This window comes from Halyomorpha halys, unplaced genomic scaffold, assembly GCF_000696795.3.
Source record: "Halyomorpha halys isolate HHAL.00 unplaced genomic scaffold, Hhal_1.1 Scaffold978.1, whole genome shotgun sequence".
NCBI lineage: Eukaryota > Metazoa > Arthropoda > Insecta > Hemiptera > Pentatomidae > Halyomorpha > Halyomorpha halys.
The window spans coordinates 69,016-94,135 of NW_027105627.1; the positions used below are offsets into that span (position 1 = coordinate 69,016).

A 25,120-nucleotide genomic window follows, 5' to 3' on the forward strand; every position below is an offset into this window, starting at 1 on the left:
TATAATTATATTGGAAATGTTTCCAAGAGGGAAGCTTAGTCAATGTACATAGGCAAACATCATCATAGCTGTGGATTGTTTTATATTATATTTATAAAAAAAACTAATACTGGTTAGGTACGTTTTGTTTTCACTCGAAAATTTATTTATTTATTTTTTTTCGAATTGTGTCCATGATAAATATCTCCAAATTTATTTTGTGTTAACAGACCAGGTAAAATGTTTTTATTTAACATAGCATTGACATAATTTAGACCGACTGAACTAGTGTGATATAATTTTTTTTTTATGAGAATATGGAATTGATATTTATTTTTCACATCTCAAAGAAACACACAAACATTAAATTCGAATTTTCGAAGCGATCATAGAATACAATGTTTGTTCATAATTTTTGACTTATTGGAGCCCTGGATTATTTTTCGAAAATCACAAAAAATGCAATAACACATCACTATTCTACACGAAAGTTAGAATTCTACTCCGTTCTTTTCCGGTAGTTGGACGGTTTTTCAAAATGCAAGAAGCTGTATAAACCGAACCTTTGAAAACAAATTAGAACTGACCATATAAAATTAAGCGTTTGAAATTTTTCTTTATTTCCTCCGGTGGAAAAGATTGGTGAAAAGTTATGAATTTATTTAGCGAGTGTTCACATTTCTAATTTTTTAACTATATGAAAATTCGAATTTAAGTGTTTCTATGCTAAATAAGCGTCAAATTGGATTTTTAAGAAAACTTTTGTTTCTATCTATTTTACTAGAATCTACTTTGGTTGTTGTAATTCTTAATACACGCTTAAACTCATTTAATATGATCAAAAAACGTTTGTTCTTATTAAATGTATCTTATGTTCTTATAAAAACCAATAAATAAATACAGAGCAAAGGTGGCATACGATGATATAAAAACTTTCTAAAAGTATGTATTTTTTTCTTGTGCTCTTAAATGCGCATTAGGAAAGATTAGGAAACGTGTTTAATATTTTTGAACCTAGGCCAACCAAAAAAAGTTTCATTGAAATCGCTGATCCCACGTGCATATCCACGTAGCCTATCCTTGATCGTATACGAACCAAATTAGTTTTGAAACTCATTTGTTTTCTAGACTGCAAATTAAGGTTCCTGTTTAACCGGTCTTGTCTTTGATAAGAAAAAATGGTAAAGCCGATTCGTATTGTACAAATTTATATTTTTGATCCAATTTTTTTTTAGACGCAATATTTCGTAAGTACAAATGTTTCTTATTAAGATGTTTTATATTTTTTATTTAGTCAGAACACTTTGGCGAACTCTCGTATGCATGAATTCGAAGTATTGTTGAAGGAAGATGGATTAAGGAAAGATGTAAGACCTCCCCATAACAACTTTATAACCATAACCCCTCCCGAACTCTTATCGAAGCGGAGATGTAGCAGAAGATGGAACGACTTGGCAATTTGGTAATGAAACGTGGGCTGTTTGATCCTCACCCCAAATGGGACCTTCTCATTGCCCTCTTCAGCTTCCGGAACATTTAGTCTCTTTTATCGACGCCTCACTTGTTTCCCAACTACTCTTCAAGCCCTAATGAACAGATGCTCGGGGGGAGGGGGGGGGGAAGTCTTAATTTTCTCTTCTAGGAAGACCATAATTTACCGCCTCCACTTGCAACCACCGTATACAGGAATTAAGGAACTTACGGCATAGTTAAATTAACTTTTGATAAAAGTGTTACAACGGCATTGTGCTATAATCCTTACAGAATAAGTTGTAATACCGATAGTTGCAACGCCAAGAAAACCGAGGTTATTCTCATACTTTGCGTAAGACCTAAAATGAAAAAAAAAAAAACTGCTGCGGTGCGTGTATCACACACCTTTCACTTATCACCCTCATAATTTTCCAAGTTTTGTATAGATTGTTAGGTTCGTGTTTATGTTATCGCTCTTTTTTTTTGTGTGTGTGAATTTCCAAAACAAAAAAAAATTAAGACAAGGGAAGGGGAAAATCAGGAAAAAAAATGTTTATTTTCATGTTGCTATATAAATTCGTATTTCAGGGTTCCTCGAGGTATGATTAGAGGACATGAATTTTGTTTCTGCAAAGAATAGAACAGTTTAACAAAAGTTGTAAGTTGTAATACAATCCGGAACTGTCGATTGTTTCCTTATGGTAATCGCCCTACAGTTCCTAGAAATGCATTACCTCTAAATCTAAACCAAGAACTGAATTCAACAGACCCCCTTGCTACGGTGTGCTAGATATAATTGTGTATAATTACTCATTGAATATCTTTCCTAAAAGTATCGTGTTCACTAATTTACTAAGCTATGCTAATGAGGTGGCATCCAAGGTGTTTAAACAATAAAATCAACTCGGTACACCATTAGATTATAATTATAATTATTTAAAAATGAGGTGTATTCATGAGAGAGAGCCTATGTGTCAAAACATGTTTATTATACTTAATCTGACATTGGATAAAGAATACTGGATACTATTGTTATTCTACTGATTCTTATATCTAATTCACTTATCGTTTAAAACAGAGGACTGTACTCTTCCAACTTATTTCCAAAAATGATCTTTCGTTTTTCTCCTTGATGGAAGTATTTCCTCCTTTCTACTTTTCAGCCATTTCATTGGCTGATCATATTTTGGGGTCGGATATTAGAACTCAAATTAAAAAACGAGGAGGTTTCCGGTTCTTTGATAAACAAAATTCATGTTTTTCCGCTTCTTTTCATGGCCGATCGTGATGCTGCCGAAGATCCAGCTTCATATCCCCACCCATCTACTGTTTCTTTGATGAGATACTTGGTACCTCCGCGAAGCACTCAGCAATGCTTATCTAGAGGTGGCTCAAATGGTCAAGGGACCACCAATCTATCCTTGACTATTTGAGCAACCGTTAGTGGTTCCTTTGTACCTACAAGTTGGTTACTACTATTATTAACTTTCAGAATATCTATTGAATTAAACCTAATTTCTTCTTAGCTAGTGTTTATCATTACATAGCAATATGTATACGCCACACTTTTATATTATATTAGCAGTACAGTGGTGTATAATATACTTATCTTGGAAAATTTCCTCATTTACTTGCTCGTTTGTCAAAGATTTGCACCTTATAATACAATCAAACATGACACTGATGATCTGTAAAATATACTTTGATTCTTTTGAAAACCCTTTAGTACTTAGGATCAAACCTAATGCTTCTAACTACGTAGTTACTTGCTATTTCTTTTTTCATCTGTTTGATGTATGCTGCCTGCAGAACTCTATCTTTTACAGGCATTATCTATTCCTCTCTCTTATTCTGTTTACATATAATATAAAAATTCTTTAAAAACAGTAGCCTGTTTCTTTTTAAAACAATTTTGATCTCTTTTCTCTCAACTTTATTCTTTTTTAACATCCGACGTTTCGACCTCTCAGGTCATTCTCAAGGATTCCTACAAACAGCTCCTTTTAATTACTTTTATAACAAATTTCCTTCACTTACATACTGATTTCTTTGGTCTTACCTTATTCTGTCTTCATTCCTTTTTTTTTTTTTTTTTCCTTAAAATTCATTACTGCCGGCTAATTTTAATTAAATTAGGGCAATTAGCCGGCAGTAATGAATTTTAAGGAAAAAAAAGAAAAAAGGAATGAAGACAGAATAAGGTAAGACCAAAGAAATCAGTATGTAAGTGAAGGAAATTTGTTATAAAAGTAATTAAAAGGAGCTGTTTGTAGGAATCCTTGAGAATGACCTGAGAGGTCGAAACGTCGGATGTTAAAAAAGAATAAAGTTGAGAGAAAAGAGATCAAAATTGTTTTAAAAAGAAACTAAACCACTCTCAAACAACTATATTAATAAAAAATAAATCTAATAGTAGCCTGTTTATTAATAGTAATTATATATTGAAGAGAAGATCTAATTTAGTTATTACTAGCTGGTATAATTTCTAATAATTATTGATAAAATACAATTAAATAAGTATAATAGTAAGATTGTAAAAGTTGATAATTATCTATTTTATTTGGAGAGGAAATTCGTATGGACCTGGTATCTGAGCATGTTAGTTGCTAGGCTCCTTGGTTAAGAAGGTGTTCGATTCCCTCCAGGAACAGTTGGCGGTGGTTCTGAGGAATGAATCTTGACATTTCCACGTTAGGGCTGTATAGGTCTTCGATGGAGGTCTTGAGCAAAAAAAAAATCATATGGAAGATATATAAAAACGGCGATTCTTCTTCAGGAAGGATTTGCCAGCTTAACGTCTTGTTTCCCCTCAATCTCTTGTTATTGGATAACCCCTCATAATATATCCTTATAAAATGGTTTGAGTTCAACATGTTCGACCTCCATTTGTCTCCCATTATTCTCAATCTATATTTCTTTTTGTGTTATGTGTTTTTATATATTCCATTTTTGATCATTTTTATCATTGTTCGCCGCTGAGAAGATATTATTTTATAGGACAGTATAAAAAGGAAGCAGCGTGCCTCATTAAGCAAGGACTTTGCTACTAAGGAACCTGGTTCGAATCCGGCTGTGACAACTACTTTGATGTTAATCATTGATTGCGTATATTGTTAAGTTTTAGTCATTTTCATCGTATACTGTCTTTAATGACCACCATTAACATACTTGTATTTGTTAGTCATTATCTGAAAAGTATGAACCATTCGTCTGATCCATTTTCAACCTCGTGAGCGCCAGTCATTGGAAATATAAGAATTATCCTCCTCATTTTTGCCTCAAATACAAATTAACAAGTAATAAATAAACTTCCTCTAAATATTTTCTACTTTTTACTTTTTTATTTTTTACCCACTCGTATCGTTTCCTCTTAAAAACACTTAGTCATTCTTGTAACGTGTTTTTTAATTCGGAGTTTGGCCGTTCTCGGCGCAGTAACATTTGGCGGTCAGATTTCAAGCTAACAGGTTCGTTTTATTCTCTTTTTTTTACCCCTCTTCTTTTCTCAATTTTCCTTACCCACGCTATTAGTTATGTTCACCATATATTATTATTGTTCTTTTTTTTTCCATATTTTAATTTTTAAATTATTTATAACTAATACATTCATATTTCTTTCCATTATATAACTTCATTTTTATTTTATGAATACCTATGTATACATTTTATTTTCCACATTTCTCAACACTATTTTATTAATTCCATTCTGTGAAATTATTTTCTTTATGTCATTCTGTTTATATTTTATTTTTTATTTTCTATATTCATTGGTTGTTATATTGTCCTTAGCCCTGATGTAGGCTAGAAAATCTAGTCGAAACGTTGGTACGATTAAATAATTTACATTAACTTATTTGTGTTTTATTTTGACTGCACCCCCCAACCATCTTCTCCTCGTATAAGTCATCCACGGTCAACTATATCTCTTAATTAATATTAAATAAACAATTAAAATTTTTTTTTTCACTTTCACACTTGGTTCGTAGGTACCGATCCCGTAGGTAAGACACTATAAAAATTATTTTTAGATCTACAATCGATTGCGTGTTTCAATTCATTAACTTAATTAGTCAGTTATTATGGGATGATTGTATTAATAAATATACCTTCTTATTTTATGTAGTCAGTAAAAAGAAATAAAATAAAAACCGTACATCCAGTACGCTTTTCCTCTACTCCCTTTCTTATCCTTTATTTCCTCGGGGATGTAGGTACATTCCACCTTACCTGGCTAGTTTTGGCATACGTCTACAGGTTACCAACCTATTGTAGCTTGAGTGAACAGTCATTCTTTGGGCTCGGGACATAGCTATTATTATTATCCTTACCCCCTTAACATTATTATTTCATTAATACAAAAGTAAAAAACAACAACTTTAGAATAATGATATGTATTGTTGGATTAGTTTTTTCTTGTCAATTTTTTATTTCATACAATTTATTATATTTATTCAGTGTTTCAATATTATATAATATTACTATAGTATTGAATAATATATAGAATATAAATATATAGGGTTGTTCAAGATGATAGCTTTATAGCTGTATAGCTATTATCTTGAACAGCCCTGACGAAGCTCTACAAAGTAGGGCGAAACAGTGGAAAATAAATAATTATTAACTATTTTTGTTCTTTTTGACCATGTTCTTCATATTTTTTATAGGATTCATAGTTCGTATTGTTGCATAGAATACCGGCTATCGGTTGTTAACTTATATTGTTTCACAATATGTACCCATTTCAAAGTAGCTGTAATACGATAAGTAAAAACTGAGAGATAACTGGTGGAGGGCATCCTACACAACGATTCAAACTTGGAGTTATTTCGTAGTGGGAAGTCATGAGTTAAAGAAATTATTATTGGTCATACTATTACTCCATGTTTGCAAATCTTTAATTTTAATTTTAGGATATTTTTATGTCTATTGAACTTTTTCTTAAGATAATATTTTAGCTTTTACTGAACTTGGATGTCTTCAGTCTGAAGATGTGAATCAATAAATAAAGTAAAAAAAAAAAATGAACTATTACTGATAATGATTGGTTACAACAATCTGTACTTTGGATAAGCTCGGTTTGACATAATAATCCACTAGCATGTTAAATACCAATTCAAGGTCGTTCATTTAACTCCTCTTGGAATTCCAAGTATCTAGACCTCCTGGAAATGGGCCGTTCCTCTATTCGTGATAACATCCTTATCAGTCTATAATTTTATAATGAATGCGTTTATAGATTTTTCCTAAATTCTCAAATGAATGTTACTGTTCTATGAACAGCTATCTGATGGCTAACGCACTAACACCAAAGTGCCAGCGTTACTAACCAATAATGAATGTAAGGCATTGAAAATTGCCTTAAGTCTACTACCGAAATGGGTGAATTCGGAGTTCCTCGGTATCTTGCTCAGGTATTGAGTGAACAATTACAAATTTCATAAAAACAAAAATTTTTATTCAAATTTCAAATAACAGAAAGTGGGCAATGATACCGATTCCAGTTTTTCAAAAATATTTCAAGAGGTGATCTGATTTAGCTTATTTTAAGATTTTGAACTTTGTATTTCAATTCATTACGTCTGAGGTCTGATAGAGACGAACCCAATATTTTGACAGAGCATTAGATACGTGAGAGCTCACCTCAGTGGGACCCAAAGGGTGCACAAACAGAGCGGGTAGTTGGGTTACCTCCACTCCCCCCCTCTCGCCCCCGCAGCACGTGGTCGTTCCCACATAGACAATGTCGGAGGAACATTTGTCTAAACAATGGTCCGGGGGGCCTCCAGGGCGGCGTAAACAATGAAACCAATATTAAATAAAGCATTCTCTCCTTCTCGTTTCTTCTCTTATTGTTGTTCATATCGAGGCTAAATGTTCGGTAACATCATATGGCCATTATCTCGCGGATAGAGGAACCTAACAGATCGCTTACACATCAGTATTTGTTTCATAACAGGCGTGAAGTGATTCCATTTACGATGGACACTTCCTTGGAAGTGTTGGACGAATCCTATTCAACTCAATGGTGTCGACTCTACAAAGCTTCAACGTACCAGGATCAGTCCTGCTCTATAGTAATCACATATCCAAAATCATTATGTCCAGGGATCAGATATTCCTGGAATAGCATATTTTCTTTTCCATCTTCAAATATAGTCAAAGACCAGAAATTCAAATCATTAAAAAGAAGTTTTATTGATCCAAGTTTAAAATTGTACGTCGTGAGGTTACTACAGTTATGAGGTGTAGATAGTTGACCGTAGATTACTGATTGGAGATGATGGGGGGGGGGTGCGGTCAGCAAAGTAACAAAATAAAAACATTTAAATCTATTTATATGTTTTAATCTCTTATTAACTATTTTATCTCAACGTTCGTTTTACCGTTGGATCTCTGATATCTAAGGTCTTTGTCGACCTGCACTCTAACGACTATTCCTGCAATTTCAAACAGTTTTGCAGAAACCTACAACTGTAAGTTATTTTTTTTTTCTCTCTTATCTTATCTCTTATTTATTCATTTCCTATTCTCCATATTTCTTCTTATTTTTTTATAACATTGTTTTTACATACTCCCCGTTAATATATCCGTTTTTACACGCCCTTTATATACATTTTATTACTTTTTGGGCTCTCATTATTTTACGTTTTACACCTTTTTTTTTCTATTTCTTTTTTTTTACTCTCACATTGACTATTTTATCTCTACGATCTTTTAACCTTTAGATTTCATTTTATGTAACGTCTTTTGCCGACCTGCAAGCACTCTAGCGGCTTTTCCTGCAATTTATATCAATGAAGCCTGGATACTCTTCCTATAACCTTACTCTCGCATTTCTTACTTTCTTTATTCCTCTTTCTCCATTTATTTCTTCTTATCCCCTGTTTTTTCCTTTTACAATATTTGTTTTTTTTTCATAAGCTCCATTATTAATTTAACTAATTCTTTATAGATTCTTTCCACTGTATAATTTATTTATTACTCACATTTATATGTATATCAATAATAATGTAATAAATCTACTACTGTATTTGTCCATAATTATTAATCAACTTTTTTCTCAAAATCGGGTCCAAACGTCGGCATAAATAAATATTTTTTTGATTATTTATGTTGTTCCTTTGCTGACTGCACCCCTCCCCCCACCATCTTCTCCAATCAATTACTACAGTTATGTAAACATTTTTAGGATTTTCTGCACGAAATTGCATTTTTCTCAATTTTTTTAAAAGTTTGATCTATGAAGTCGTTAAAGTTTACATATGCAGACAAATCTGCAATTCATGTAAAAGTCAAACAAATAATCTCATAAATCTAACAATTGATATTCTATTTAATGATTCATAATACTAGCTCAATTATTCTAATTTCCCCAACTATTTACCGTGATATGCTGAAAATTGAAGAAAAGGGAAATCTCTCTGTGTAATTTATACACTGCAAGGTGACGCTTATTGCTATACAATTAATAACTTATAATTAGGGTATAATAATAAAGGCTTAACGAACCCGATGGTTTGATGCTTATACCATCAATCGCTCTACACACATTAGTTAATGCTTCTCTAAACCCAAAACTAACAAATTAGTCTTACCGCAGCACTCCCATATACGTTTCGGTCTGCTCCTGGGCCGTTTACCCGTCGGTTCAGTATTTATTCACATTTTGGTGACCCGTTCATTTCTTACACGCCAATCTTATTCGCCACAATGAAATAACCTGAATTATATTTATTGCTGGGTGCTGTTTCCTTAATTCAGCATTGTGCAGCCTTCTGAATCCTCCTGTTAACTCACCCTTTTTCGGTCCGAATATTTACAGTTCGCATCCATAAAAATAGTGGAAAGGATAATAGTTTTGTAAATTCTAACTTTTAAGTTTTTAGATACAAAACGCGAGCAGTTCCGAAATTGAAAAATAACAAGAATTTCCCACTCTTAAACTTTATTTCACCTTTTTATTTATTAACCTTTATTTCCTCATCAATTTCGTTTTTATTTGTAGTCATCGTCGAACCTAAATACTTAAACCTATCTACTTATTCAAATATATTCCCTCATATATGTATATCACCGAAATTGATTTTCTACTGCTGACTATATATTTTGATTTATCTGTATATATTTTGAATCCTAGTTTCTTACTAGAGTTTATCAACTTAGTTGTATTTAGTTTTATAGTTTCCTTGTCCTCTCCCAATAATAGCAAATCATCAGAATATCCAAGCCACCAGTATTTTACCACCTAAAGTTAATTCGAGTTCTTGTTTAACCGATTACCGATACGTACCTTATAAAACGTTTTGGTTATATACATCTGTAATAAATTTACTGACTTCTTTAGCATTCCCTGCTCAATCAAAGTATAAAGTATAATTGAACGATTTTGCCTAAAACTGTTAATCTCCGATGCTTTCTTCAGCGTGTTCCGTGATTCGACTAGTTTAGATTAATGTAAATCAATTAGAATATATAAACTCAATAATTCTCGAAATCTATTATAGAATCATTTGTTAAAAATTCTAATTTGATTTTTCAGATCAATGTTAAAATGTAAAAAAGAAATAATAATAATTCTATTAGTTTTTAAATTAGAAAAATATTTTTCTATTGTTCACAATAATTAAACATGTAACAAAGCAACTTTATATTTTTTATTTATCTGCTTGCCTGCATCTTTAAGGCTATTCTAAAAAAAAAAGAATGGACGTCCTATCTCCTGTGAGACTTAAAATTATTTTAAGTTAAAAAATTCCAGCTGGTGCCTCTCATACATATCAATTATAGTTATTGCTCTTACAATAACTCCAAAATACTAACTACTCAAAATTACTTAGAAAGAAATCGAATATAATTAATTAGAAAAAAAAATACCTGGGGAAGTATAAAGACAAAATTGTCTCGTTTGCAGTTTTAAGGTTAAAAAAGGAAAAGGCAAACTGCTTAAACAAAAAAGGAAAATTACTTTTCCTCTGAAAAAGGAGTTGCCTCCAAGTCGTTAATTCCCAGCCACAGAACCTCCAAGCTTCTTCCTGAGGGTCTAATTAGATTACTCGATGGGGGCGAATTGACTTTTTGTTATTACGGTCTGATGAGTCTTTTCCTTTCTCAAGATTTTCAAGGTAGTTGGGTTTTGATGTATCCGAAAGATTAAAATATTCCAAGTTTTTTTTTATTAATTTGATATGGGAAGGATTAAATAAGGGTTATCCACTAGATCTGAACATTTTTAAATCAAGAGACAGTTTCAATTCTCTTATCCGTCCTTAGTTATTTAAAGACCGAAAAATCGACATTAAACATAGTTTCGAACTTGTTCTTTCTCGTTTAATAGCGAAGATCTTCCTTTTGTTGCTTCTTTTCAAATTTGTTTCTTGGTCTGCATCGTATTTACTCTTTTGCCATTTTTCATTTCAGCGGCTTTAAGATTTTTTTTTTTTAATATTTATTTATTGCTATTTACAACTGTACATTATAATACATTTAGTAAGTCTGATCTAAGTTAAATTGGAGTGTTACAGACGTGTAGAAAAACTACCCATTGGTAGCACTATGACATTTTACATTAGCTGGTTTCGTGGCCATCTTCTTTTCAGACGCCTCGGAGGATTGTCAGGAATAGAAGAGGATGCAAGGATAGAAACTAGGGGGTTTGAGTGGTTAGAGAGTTTATAATGGAAGGAGTGATATCTGGTTCGGGCTAGATCGGTTACATAGGGAACATTAAGGTCTTAATGTATGATTTTATTTGTAACAAAGTAAGGAGCATTGAGGATTTTACGAAGGATTTTGGATTGGATACGAGAGGAATTCGAAGGTTTAGTAGAGCCCCAAAGCTCAACTCCTTATGTCCAGATTGGCCTTATTACAGTCATGTAGATCAGTCTTTTGTAATGTGTTGGAAGTTTAGACCGTTTGCCTAGTAAGTGCTGTAATAGTCGAAATCGACGTGCAGTTTCCTGTCTTTTCAGTCTGGTGTAAGGATTCCAGGTTAATCGCTTTTCCAAATGTAGTCCAAGGTAGCGGATTTGTTCGACAGGGGTAAGAGTAACATCATTAAATGAAACTGTAGGGCAGTCAGTAGGTTTACGACGAAGGGTAAAGGTGATTTGATGGGATTTGTTGGAATTTGCTTTAAGATGGAAGAAATGTATTTTTCATTTTAGGCCTGTGAGCATGATCATTTCGTAGACCCAAATAATTTTTTGAAATGAATCTTCCATACTATAAGTTGGCGGAAAGGTTTAGATTTCTACAAAACTTTTGATGATATTACGAAAGCGCAAATTTTAGAAATAGAGTTTTAGAATTTTAGTATAAAAAAAGAACTAAGATATTTTCCTATTCTGCTTACAAATGCAGTTTGTACATTTTCTTATTCATTCTTCCCCTCTTTTTGTTCTCATCCATTTTTAGGATATCCTCTCTATTCCTCTCTCTCCTCCAGTGATCCACAATATATATTCAATATATTACACAAATTCAATTTTAATTAAACGAAGTTATTAAAAAAAAAGAAATATGGAAATAAATCAAAAATAAATAGTCATAGCCCTAGAACAGTTAAAAAAGAAATAAATAGATTAAACACATCAAAATAAGTTGAAAATTCAAATAAATTGTTTTGTTTTTTTAAACTATAAAACAATTAATAATATTAAAAGTCCTAAGAGCTAATTCTCATGCTGGTGATGTATGATGCTCTGGGAATCCAGAATACTGTTTTTGGCCAAGGTCGCTGTATTGCTAAAGGTAACACCCTGGTCTTCTAAAAAGCTCTTTGCCTCAATGGTATTGTTCCGCGAGATCCATACCAGAGGCCTCTCATGATAAACTTTTTATCTCCGAAGATCTCCCGAAATTTTTCTTTTAGGGGAGAGATTTTTTTTTGTAAATTTCCTTCTTATCCCTTTTCACTCTACCCACCTGATCGTGGTCATTATTATCAAGTCCCACCGTCGGGTCCAAGACCGTGCTTCCAGTCTTACAGAACGCAAAACTGAAAGAATTGTTTAAACTATGAAACTAAAGGAGAAACATTATTTGTGTTTAAAAAAAGAAATCGGAAATAAGATTTATGATTCAGTGGTATAATATACTGCAGGAAAACTAAAAAATTACTAAGTCAAAACTTGTAAATGAGAGTGATGAAAACCGATGAAATGTAATGAAAATTTATTTATTGTTATTTACAACTGTAATTCAATTTGCCGTATTAACTTATTATTCTATAAGATCTCGAGGCCATCTTATTTTCAGACGCCTAGGAAGATTATTAGGTAATGAAGGAGAAGCCAGGTTAGAAACACGTGAATTTCTGTGGTTGGAAGTTTATCATTGAAGAATTGGTATCTGGTTCTGGCTGGTTTCTGGTTCAAATCGGCAATATTGAGTTCCTTATGAATGACTTGATTTGTGACAAAGTAAGGAGCATTAAGTATTTTACGAAGGAGAACTAAATTTATAAATAAAAGCTTTGTGTTTCAATGGCTGCTATGACAATAGTTTCTTACTTTCATTTACCTATATTTAGCTGTAAGATAATTATTGCTATTGTGAATATTAAAGAAATAGTTCTTTTGAAAGGAGCAAGAATTAATTTCAACTCCAAGCAGGGTGGTGGTACTTTGTATGATATCAGTTTTTTTTAAAAATTTATTATTATATAATTATTAATATTTACATTTAATTAGAAGCAGAAGCAAAATTATCCAAGAATAATGATGTTTACTAAGTCAATTTCTTTATTAAGTAAAATATAAACTATATCGAAGAAAAAGCATCTAAATTATTATCGTCGTGGATTTTATTGATGTGCGTGAGACTTTTGTGCCAGTATTTCATGAAAGGAAAAATAATTGCAAGAGAATAGATTCATTCATATAGATATCGATTCCTCTATTTATGATTCGATTTTATGTGGGTCTAGTCCGTGACAGCATGGTGTCTTCTATAAATACTCGGAATATATCTCGTCCTACGTCACTGGCCGGTAGAACTGACACTGTAATAAACTTCAAACCGCCTTGAGATAACATTTTTATTTAAGTTTGAGAAGTAAAGATTTTTAATAACTCTTGGCAATACTAGACATAATATTTTCCGATTATATACATCAATAAAACTATATATAAATTACTCTGAAGCGACTGGAACTTATTCAATGAAATATAATATTTCTCTTTGACTGATTGCGATTCTCTAATAAATATGTTTGAATTTCTTAAATGATTATGTATAAATTAATATTAACTGAATATGAATATTCTTTATTTGAAATACCTAACCATCTCTCATTTTTATTACTAATAAAAATGAATAAATAATAACCGTGAAAGAATTTGATGAAAGTTAAATGAAGAACACGGTTTTTAATCGACTGAATAGTGATAAGATGGGAAATCGCAGATAGCCCCGAGATAGCACCCGATCTCTAACGATCTATAGCATTTATATGTCTTTGTTATCTTTTGTTAAACTGTTAGCACTTTAGGCAGAAAAAAAGTTATTTGTTTTTCGCATCTCTAGAAACCTCAAATAAATATTAATGAACTACCTTGTTAGTGTTAATTGAAAATTCTGTGTAAATTATTTAATATGGCACATTTTGCGGAAGAGCATCATATAAAATTTATATATATATTATTCGTGTAAACAATATTATGAAGGCCAAGTAAAGTTTTTTGTGGTTCAGAACATTGTTTTCATATTCTAGCTTCATCTTTGAAACATTTAATCTTTTACATTTCACAATAAAATTCAATTTTCCAGATATCTTACATATTGGAGAGGAAATTTATTCTTCATGAAAATATGTTACACATTTCGGTTAATTATTTTTTTCAAGGAAGATGATCCGGGTAGTGTAGTCAGAAAAGGATACAAACAATATAGCAGAAAAAGCTATTCATTAGTATTAGTATTAGCTATTCAACGTTTCGTCCCACTTTGCAAGGGCTTCATCGGGGTTAAATAAAAACATGGTAAAGTATGATAAGACTATAGAACAAAGACTTACAATTCATACTAGAATATTCTTATTGTATTATCATACTATACAATGTAGGTATCTTGTTTTATTTAACCCAGGCGAAGCTCTTACAGAGTTGGACGAAATGTTTCTTACTGATGAACAGTAATTTTCTTCTATTCGGTACTCAATTTTTTGACCGCCACTATCCCAGTTGACATCACTATATATTCCAATACGGTCTATTATTTTCAACAATATGACTTTGTAATTGGTCAAGAAATAAAAATACAGCTTAAAATTATGTTTTTGAGTTTCGAGATGAATGTAATCCAAAATCAAATATTAAAAATCATGTCAGCCGTTAGCAACTTTTCGATAGAACGTCAAATTTTTCAAAAAATTCGGGACCAATGTCACCATTCACTTCTGGTTTATTTTGGAAATATGTTTTTGTTATTTCTATAAATTGTGTTACATTATATTAATATCATTATATGTGATTTTGATACTTCAGTCAGTTAGCAGTCCTAAAACTACTCTAGTGCCTAAGAAAGTTGTGGCGGCCAGGGATCAATTGTTTGTTTCTTAATCTGTTTAATTTTATCAAATTATCAAAATTTACTAGATATAGACATTTAGGAGGAAAAAAAATGCAAATATTATAAAAGTTATTTTTAGTTGGTTGGCACTTTTGAAAATCGCAATACTACTTACTGGAATTTCATATTTAGATATCAGAATAAAAAATATTTTGAGCCTGTCTCAGATGGAGGATTTAATAAATTACAAAAGACAAAAAAAAATTAAAATGAGCTGAGAAAAGTAACATAAGAAAATGAAAATCAACTTAAATACTAATAGATAATTTGAATAATTTAGATTTAAAAAGCTAATTTTACTTGGAAATTCAATAGACCCCTCCTTTTTTTTTCCTTTTTAATAAAACGTTATTAATTTTTATGTTGCACGTGGCGGTAATAACAGCTGCCCATCACTGTGAAGATGAGAAACATCATGCAGTGATCTGTATTGTTTTTTTTTTTTTTGAAAAAATGAGGGGTAGTTTAAAATCTTCAAATAGAGTATAGCTCGTTTAGAAGACTTCAATCAAGACTCAATACTCGCTCTTCGTAATGTGTACATCGTCATTCATAAATTAGTGGACTGTTGAATCCTATCCAATCTAACCTTAAAATACGTCACGTGGACCCCACACAGAAAGATATTTGGCAGAAGACCCCGATCCGTAAATTTCGATGGATTAAAGATGGCAGGCAGACAGTTTCAAGCACTGTGTTCTATGTAATTTATTTAAGGGAAAATCCAGTTGCTCTGGACTCTTTTTTTAATTTATTTGTTTTTGACATATTTACGTTTCAATTAGAGGAATCAGATATGAGAAAAATTTTTTTGTTCATTTTATTATTTGGGAGTTTTATTTATTTTTATTAAATAATAATACCATTACCATTTCCTCCATCATACTCAAAATTGAAAATTCGTTCACTTTGGTATCGAATAAAACAGAAAAGCATCATTAAAACAAAAACTTCCGCTACTTTGTTCCAACTAAAATAACAGTCGAAAAGAAAATGCATATTTATTTTGCTGATTTTTGCAACTCATCCTAATTATTTTAAAGATTTTATTTTATGTAATTATTCCAATTCTCTATATTAACAAACACAATAGTAGCTGTACGATAGTCACCGTCATCACAGTATTTACCGTCGTGGCACTATTTACACTATTTATAGCGCGATAGTCGAAGTAAATACAGAGATGAATCTACAGCAACCAGCACATTTACAGAACGCTATCCCAGCTTATCATCTATTATAGCAGGGGGTTGAGAAACATTGTACTCATATATCGTTGTGATTTGGTTATATATGAATTTTTTAATGATTTTATACAATTTTTTTCATATCGAGGTGATTTAGTAGCGATCGTAGTTTTATAAACTAAATTAACCGATTAAGTTTAGATTAAATGTCATCTTCACACTTACGTGACATTACTGCCATGACAGACAAATATCATCGAGTAAATGAGCCATACATTAATACACATATGTACAGTTCGTAAATCACAAAGGGCTGTTATAACTATTTAATTTAGAAGACGAAACAGTTTATTTAATTGTATGATCCCTATGATTATTATATAAATACAATGTACAAATACAAAATACAATACATAAATACTTAATGTTTCTAATAAAAAATAAATGTAATAAAAAAGTATTGATTCCATTATTAATTAAGTTAATGTTATTAGACATGGCTCCGCGCACATTGAGGCCTTCAATGGACCCATGTTTTTTAACTTTTTTTTTGTATTTATTACCAGTATTTCGTATTAAGTATTTTATTTGTTATTCCAAACTATAATCAGAAACAACTATTCTTATATTTAAAACAATTCTCAGGCCACTGCTGATGTAGTCTGGGGGGATCCTTCACGAAAAGGAAAAAACTACAATCTTTTCAAAATAAAGTCCTAAGAATCGCAGTTAATGCTCCTTGGTTTATAAGAAATAGCTAATTGCATTGCGAATTACATATGGAGTCAATAGAGGATTGTATCAAAAAACGGTTCATGAAGTTCCACTCCCAGTTGCCAACAGTTAAAGGAGCAGTGACCTACAACCTGGGAAACCCATTCTCAACCGGAAGATGAAGCCCAGACTGCTACAGGACATTCTGTTATAAATTTTATTAAATATTAAATTAATTCATAGGCACACTACCTCTATTTTACTTTTTATTATTACTCATTTTATTTATTCATTATTATTATTTTTTGTTATTTTATTTTTCTATTTTCTTCTCTCTTCTCTTTTTCAAATTAATTTGTTTCTTTTTACTATTAGAGGGCAATTGTTTGTTTTATTTAAGTGTACCAATATCTTTATTTCTTGTTATTAATTTTACTTTCTTCTTTTATTAAGAAGCATTATTCTTATCTATTTTTTTCTTCTTTTAATAATAACATTGTTTACAGTTAGGGGTGTTTTTTGTACGAGACTATACCCCCCTTAATCAACTGTTAAATATATATATAATATAACGGTTATATCAACCATGTAAGGCCCACCAGACCGATCTGGTATAAAATAAAAAATAAAAATATTTTATTTATTTTGTATTTTCAAGTCAAAGATGAATATTATGCAATTAAAAATGTTGGTTATACAATAGAGAGATATATTTTATATTAAGATATCTGGAAAAATAAACATAGGATTAATAATTCTCTGTGCTTACCCAAACGAGGAAAACTGAATAGATTGTTTTGAGTTGTGTAGGCTATGAAAAAAAAAGTTAATACACCATTATTGAGTGTAATGAGGTAATAAGGCAGCCAACTTATATAGTAGGTCTTGTAATTCATAAGTATATTTACTTTTACTTTTTCGTAACTATATATTAAGAGGAAGTATAGCAATCGTAAAAAATTTCGAATTAGAGGTTTCGACTCAAATACACGTTTTGAGGTCTTATGAGTCAAAATAACCAAGTTTCGGAAAATGTTTTGTGTATATATGGACAGACTAGCTCGAAAAAGAGTCGAATTAAATAATAAGGGCAGTTGTTTGCCGGATATTATGTACAGTGTTTTGTTAAAATCTACTAACTGGGGGTTACTCCTTAATGTAGACGATAGTAAACTTTTTTTTTTGTATTTTCTTAAAACGGTCTAACGATTTAAAACGCAAAAATAAAAGGTCTGTTCTGGCTTAATATTCACTGTTAAAACTGTTTTTCAGTGTAGCTGGTCTGATAAATGTTTTCATGTTATCATATTCGTTAATTTTTTTTAAATTTAAGTTAACATATTACAGGATTAAAAACACCGTAAAATCATTCTTAGTTAATTAATTCTTTAGCTATTTAGCATTTAAAAAAGGTTAAGGACAAACTTTAAATTTTAGTGAACTATTATATAATATCTTTATATTTCTGCTAAGCATTTGCTACAGAAAAATCGAAGTCAGTCAATATGTTAACTAAAAGGCTTATTTGGAAAATTAGTAAGTTTTGTAGCTAAGTGAAAATTATGAGATGCTCGCAAGGCACCAGATTAGTTAATTTCATATCATATGTTTTTTTTTATCAATGATCACACTTTTTTGGTATTATTATGAACATTAAATTTTTTTTTTTTTTTTTTAAGTTGGAGTAGACTCACCGTAAGTAAACATCGGGGAAGGCAGACATAGTCCATAGCGATCCAGACTGCTGGGCAACAGTTTCTTGGCAGAGCGGGATATTCCTCGATTATTAAAAAAATAACTGCGACTCCCCCACTTCTAAATATAGATGTCCCTTCTTTCAAAAGATTTCGCCGTCAGCGCGATAGAACCAGTTTTTCATATGTTTAGAGTTAGTTGTGTCGGATCAGCTTAAACCAAACTCAGCTCGTTCATCATCTACAGATCAAAACCCATGCTATTAAAAAAAGGCTTCTAATTCATCATTTCAATGTAATTTGTCACTCCCTTGAATGATATAAAAATAAATTTATGTTTAAATATTAAACGAGGAAAAAGAGGAAGAGATAAACTATTTATACTAAAATCAAGGACGAAAAGCTCCTTAGTATAGAATAATATAATGTAATAAGGAACTCCACATACTGAATTGAAACAATCTATTGTCCAAAAATCATGGAAACTTAAAAAAAAGAAAAGAAGCTGTTTGGGAGATCTTTTATGAGTAATGTTTCATAAATCAAGCCTACGAAGAGGAACTACTGAATTACTCCCCTGGTTAAACACAAGTTTAGGGATGTCGGTGATAGTGACAGTGGTGACGCAGTCGTGTAAATTATGACTGTCGTACTTCCAAGATTTTCTGATGATTGATAGTATTATGATTTATTTGAGCATGAGTAACAATTAATTACATTACTAGATCAGTAATTAAATTAGTAGACGTCCTACCAGTACACTCTCGCAACTTACAGCCTTATATATAACTTATTGGATATACAAGACTTATAATTTTATACATTTTCTGTTCGTCGGAGATGTAATTTGCTGTATTTAGTAATCGGTTATTATTGTTCATTCACCAAATTAAACTGTTAGCGTATAAACAAGCACTGTCATATTTACTCACTCCTGTAATATGGCTTACACGACTGATATCTATCATGAGGAAATATGTCTTAATATATAATTATTTTTTAAGCTGGTTGAGCCTATACAATTTTTTACAAATATAATGTCTGGAATAACCAGAACAGATAAAGAAAACAAAAAATTAGACTGTAAGAGAAAAGAAGAAAGTTAAGTAAAAAAAATTGTAAGAGATTGACGAAAGACGCCTGAAGATATTTTTAAAGAATGCTTGGAGGACAATTACAGGGGGAGAACAATTCCTGGGACAATGGTACGGAAAAATCCTGAAAATAAATGAAATACCCTATATAAACTTTATTTGTATTATGAAATTTCCTATGTAAATATATCCGTTTTTTACACGCCCTTTATATATTGATACTTTTTATTATTTTTCGGGCTCTCATTACTTTACATTTTACACCTTTTTATGTTAGTCTTTTTCTTATTTTTCTTTTTATACTCTCACATTGACTATTTTATATCCACGATCTTTTGACCTTTAGATTTCTGTTTATATAACGTCTTTTGCCTACCTGCACTCTAGCGGCTTTTCCTGCAATTTATAACAATGTTCTTTCCTAATTTCTTTAACTAATTCTTTATAAATTCTTTCCACTCTATCATTTATTTGTTGCTCACATTTATACGTATATAAATAATAATGTAATCAATCTACTACTGTCTTGTCCATAGTTAGTAATCAACTAATTTATATTTTCATTCCATTATTGCGTATATTTCCAAATTTTTAGTCTATTACTTATTTTATTTTATATATTTGTATTTATTTATTTTTATTATTATTATTTTATTTATATATATAGTTTTATCTATTTTATTTTTATTTATATAATTTTTTTTTTTATCTCTAATGATGGTTGTTGTCTTTTTTGTTTTTATAGCCCTGATGAAGACCTGAAAATCAGGTAGAAACGCCGGCATAAATAAATATTTTTTGTTTATTTATGTCCTTTCTTTGCTGACCGTACCCCCCCCCCCCGACCAAAAACATAATAATTTATTTGTAATGGTTATTTTAATTCGTATCTTCTTTTTCGAGAACGATTGTGTTGCAAAATCGCTTTATATTGACCGAAAGATCAAACATAGATGTTATAGCAGTGTACATGATATTTGAAAGCAATAAACTCTTTAGAACTAAGTTCATAAGCATTCATTCTCGGCGTTTTCCAATTTTAGGCGCTTTTTAAATATTTAATCAGAAATTATTAATTAACTTATTTTATTAAATCTATATAAAAGAATTAATTAACTATCTGTGTTGGGAATTTTTATTTAATTTTTATATTTAACAAAGAAATTTGTTTGAATAAAATAAAAAAGTTATGTGGTTGAACGTGAATAGAGAAAACATTCTTATACATCTAGGTATAAAAATATATATAAAAAAATGTAAAAACGATGAAATATGTACTTTTAAGAAAAATATGGAGTGCATGAATAATGAAATGAATGAAATATTTAAAATATCTAAAATAAAATTAATAATAATTGTTTATTACGATTTTTTTTTGGAAGGACAATTAGGTGCATAGAATATATAAATATGTGAAAACCTAAAAATCTCTTCCTTGAAGATGAGCTTACATTCTTCACCAGTGATAAGAGTTCTTTTAAATGAAGATTCCACACATCCTAAAACTAATTATTACTTTTTTAAAACATATAATTGAATAAAAATCATTTTCCTCTATTATCCCTAGGTCTTTACGTATGTAACTCATGTGAGACTTCAAAGAAGGCTTTCCGACCTAAATCCGCCTTTGACGTTGTTTCGCTTTGACTACTCAAAAGAACCCTGTAAGTTCTTTGGGATGTAATTCTCTTGGAACTTCGTAAGCACTAAACTGGTTAAGCACAAGGCAGCTTTTGATAATAGATGTTACTTCAACTAAGGCTTAAAAATAAAAAGCGAACAATTCTAGAAAAGGCCGTTACAAGACGGAACGGTTATTGTACAACCGATTAAAATTGCAATAAAACAAAATAACTTTTTTATGTTCTCCATTATGGATGTCCTCATTTCGGATATGTAGATAAGTACATTTGAGTAGTGATTTCTCTATAATTTATAAAAGTAGATAATTATAACTCTTTTTTTTTATACAAATAAACCACAGTGCATATAATTATTTTGATGAATTCACCTACAGTAATGTAATGAAAAATAAAAATGATACTGTCATAGGAGTATAATATCTAAGATAAAACCAAGAAACATAAGAAAGCTCTAAAGTCACACAATTACAGTGAGATGCATCCTTTTACGGATTCTGCGAGAGTTTAAATAAGAAATTATTTTTTATTAATTAATAGTTTATTGGGATATCAAACCAAAGATTTATTTTCTATATTTTTTTAAAGTAAAATTGTTGCAAAATCCCCAAAAACTTCAGACGGAGACGCATCTAGTTTTATTTTGCCTAGCATTGTATGAATTTTCTGTTATACTTGATAGGTATTATTTTTGATCTTCATCAATTGAGATCTTAGTTTAATGTCTGAACTATCTGTTCGCTTCGTTCACATTTCTCAGCAATTATATTCCTACTTTCATACATTGCATTACCCTTTCACCCTCCGAATCCCGCCTGTTCGTTCAATCATTTTCTATTCATCCAGTTAGAAAACAATTATGCATTAATGTCCTTTATTTTCAAAAATAATTTACTGCTAATATTTACTGTTTTTTTTAGCTGTATTTAAAATAAATATCTTTATTAACTGCAATTTTTTTTTCACAGGAGTTGGAAGAATGACTCGACCTGTAATTTAAGGTAAATATATATTTTTTTTTAAAGAGGAGTATGGAATGAAATCACCTATTTTTTTTTTTTTATGTGAAATATATAGTACCGGAATGCATTGCTATCGTATGCAGTTTTCAAATCAGAGAATTAAACGAAAAGATCCCTCGAGTGAACTATGAACTAAGTACTAATTTATAAAATGTAAATATCGAGATTAAAAAATTACAACAGAAAAAGGACCCATATTGTTATTATTTTAATTCACAGTTATTCTTTCCTTGTTAATAATACATTAATTTATTTGTCTTAAAAAACTTTTTTAAATAAATTTTTTTTTTTTAACCACTGGTTCATAAAATTTTGATTACATAAAAATTATGAAATCAATCAGAATATCATGAAAATGTATGACGTATGGTGTATTTTTTTAAAAATATATTAATTTGTATTTCCGTAGAAAGGTAGCTTATCCAGTAATTAATAATAAGTTGCATAGAAATCAACCTTGAGGGACTTTGCATATGTTACGTGTTGTACTGATTTACAATATTAAAGTTAAATTATTTTCAATCTGGACATACGGAGTTGAGCTTTGGGGCTCCACTAAACCTTCGAATTCCTCTCGTATTCAATCTTTACAATCCAAAATCCTTCGTAAAATCCTCAATGCTCCTTACTTTGTGACAAATAAAATCATACATAAAGACCTTAATGTTCCCTATGCCATGGGAGCCCTATACTGCCTAACCATAGTCGAGGGTCAAAGTTTTTCATTTTGTGGGGCCGCCACTCAATGAAAAAAGTCGACGCCACAGGCCGGATTCGAACCGGCGAATTGTGCAGAGGTACGAAGTGTCCCTGAGTCTTATAGCGTTCATAATTTGGATAACGTTTTTGGCCTTCAACTCATTCTCAAATCAAGCATTAAATACTTTCAACAATGTTTTAATATATATATATATATATATATATATTATTTTGCTAAGTTACAGTTTTTTAAAATTGTTTATTATGATTATAAACACTCATATAATATTATAAGATATTAAGAAAAATTTATTTATTTATATTTTTAAAGATTCTGATGATAGTATTTAATGTATGAGTTTAGGGGATTGACTTTGACATTGGGAAATGGCCAATTCGTCAAATCAATATACATTGAATTTTAGGATTTTTTTGTTGAACAGATTCGATACTTAGGACTCCATCTTGACAAGAGACGTACTTACAATCCACACACAAGACTAAAACGACAAGAAACAGCTCGTAGATTCCGTCGATTGCTACATCACTCACTTGACAAACGCTCTAAACTTCCCATTCACTACAAAAAATTAGTATACACTACGATAATCAGACCAGTTTGGACATATGGAATTGAGCTCTGGGGCTCCACCAAACCATCAAATTCTTTCCGCATCCAATCCTTACAATCCAAAAACCTAGATGCTCCTTATTACGTTACAAATAAACTCATTCAAAAAGACCTTAACATCCCATTCGTTGCAGAATTGACCCAAAACAATTCCAAACTCCTTAACCATACTAACCCATTAATTCTTAATCTTTCATCCTTCAAGGGATCAACAATCCCTTATAATCCTTCGAGGCGTCTGAAAAGAAGATGGCCACGGGACCTTCTAATTTAAATTAATGTTTGAAGTACCACTAATGGGTGGTTCCTACCCAAGATTTTCAAGTGTATATGAAACAGACAACATATTTACTTATTGTATTATTTTGTACAGTTGTAAATTACATTAAATAAATAAAAAAAAAAAAAAGCTTTTTTTTTTTCTAAAAATTGATATATTGAAGAAAAAAAATCATATAAGAGTGATATAATAGCACAAATCTTGTTTGATTAAATTGTCCCTTATAAAAGTAATTAATTATATGGTGAATCGTATATATATTTTTATTTCCACGTTTTTCTCAGATCATATGAAATCGTAAAGAATCTGGAAGCTCGCATGTGGGCATAAATTTTCAAACCCAGAGGCAACAGATCCCGATTTAATACTCCATATAAGAGGGATATATGAGAGGAGATTACCATTCCATTCTGCATTTCGTTCGTACATTTTCATGTAATGGTCACGGTGGAGTACTTCTTGGGGATATGAATAGGGACATTATTGATAGAATATTAATGGGATTGAATATGGAAGGGATGGGATAGTGGTGAGAAGATGGCCGTTCTACTATTATCATCTATATTAACTATTTGCCTAAGTGTAGATCAATTGCTGACCTGCGCAGTAGAGTCCGGGTCATGTTGGGTCACGGCGGAGAATAGTTTCAGCGGTGTTTGGAGCCACCCTTCTCGCCATCCTAAACACAAATACATATTACATTTTATATTAATTTATTGATATATTCTTATAAGTATTTATATATGATTAGAAAATAAATATTATTCTGTGATAATGTCCCTTCATAATAACAAAAATGTTTATTTACTTCATAATCCAGAGATATACAGAGAGAGTCGGTCTAGTAAATAAAATAAAAACATACATAAGTAAAAGATAAGAAAAACAAAACTAAGATAATAAGCCTAAGAAGGCGAAAACATATAAAAATCATAGAGTAAAAAGGAAAAGAAATCAAATCACTTGCTAAAATATTAGTAACTAACAAAAAGGGCTGCATCGCGAATTACAGATGGAGTGAATAGAGGATTACATCAAAAAATGGTTCATGAAGTTACACTCCAAGTTGCCGATAGTTAAAGGAGCAGTGACCTACAACCTGGGAAACCCAACCTCAACCCGAAGACTGAAGCCC

The 25,120-nt window shown here is 30.9% G+C and overlaps 1 long non-coding RNA gene across 1 annotated transcript in view; it reads left to right on the top strand.

The window, feature by feature from the left end:
* Positions 1-25,120, top strand: part of LOC136797061 (uncharacterized) — a 100,246-nt gene that overhangs the window by 60,388 nt on the left and 14,738 nt on the right. The window contains exon 2 of the long non-coding RNA XR_010844863.1: positions 22,322-22,354. This is a non-coding gene — a long non-coding RNA (uncharacterized lncRNA). The remainder of the gene's footprint in view (positions 1-22,321; positions 22,355-25,120) is intronic.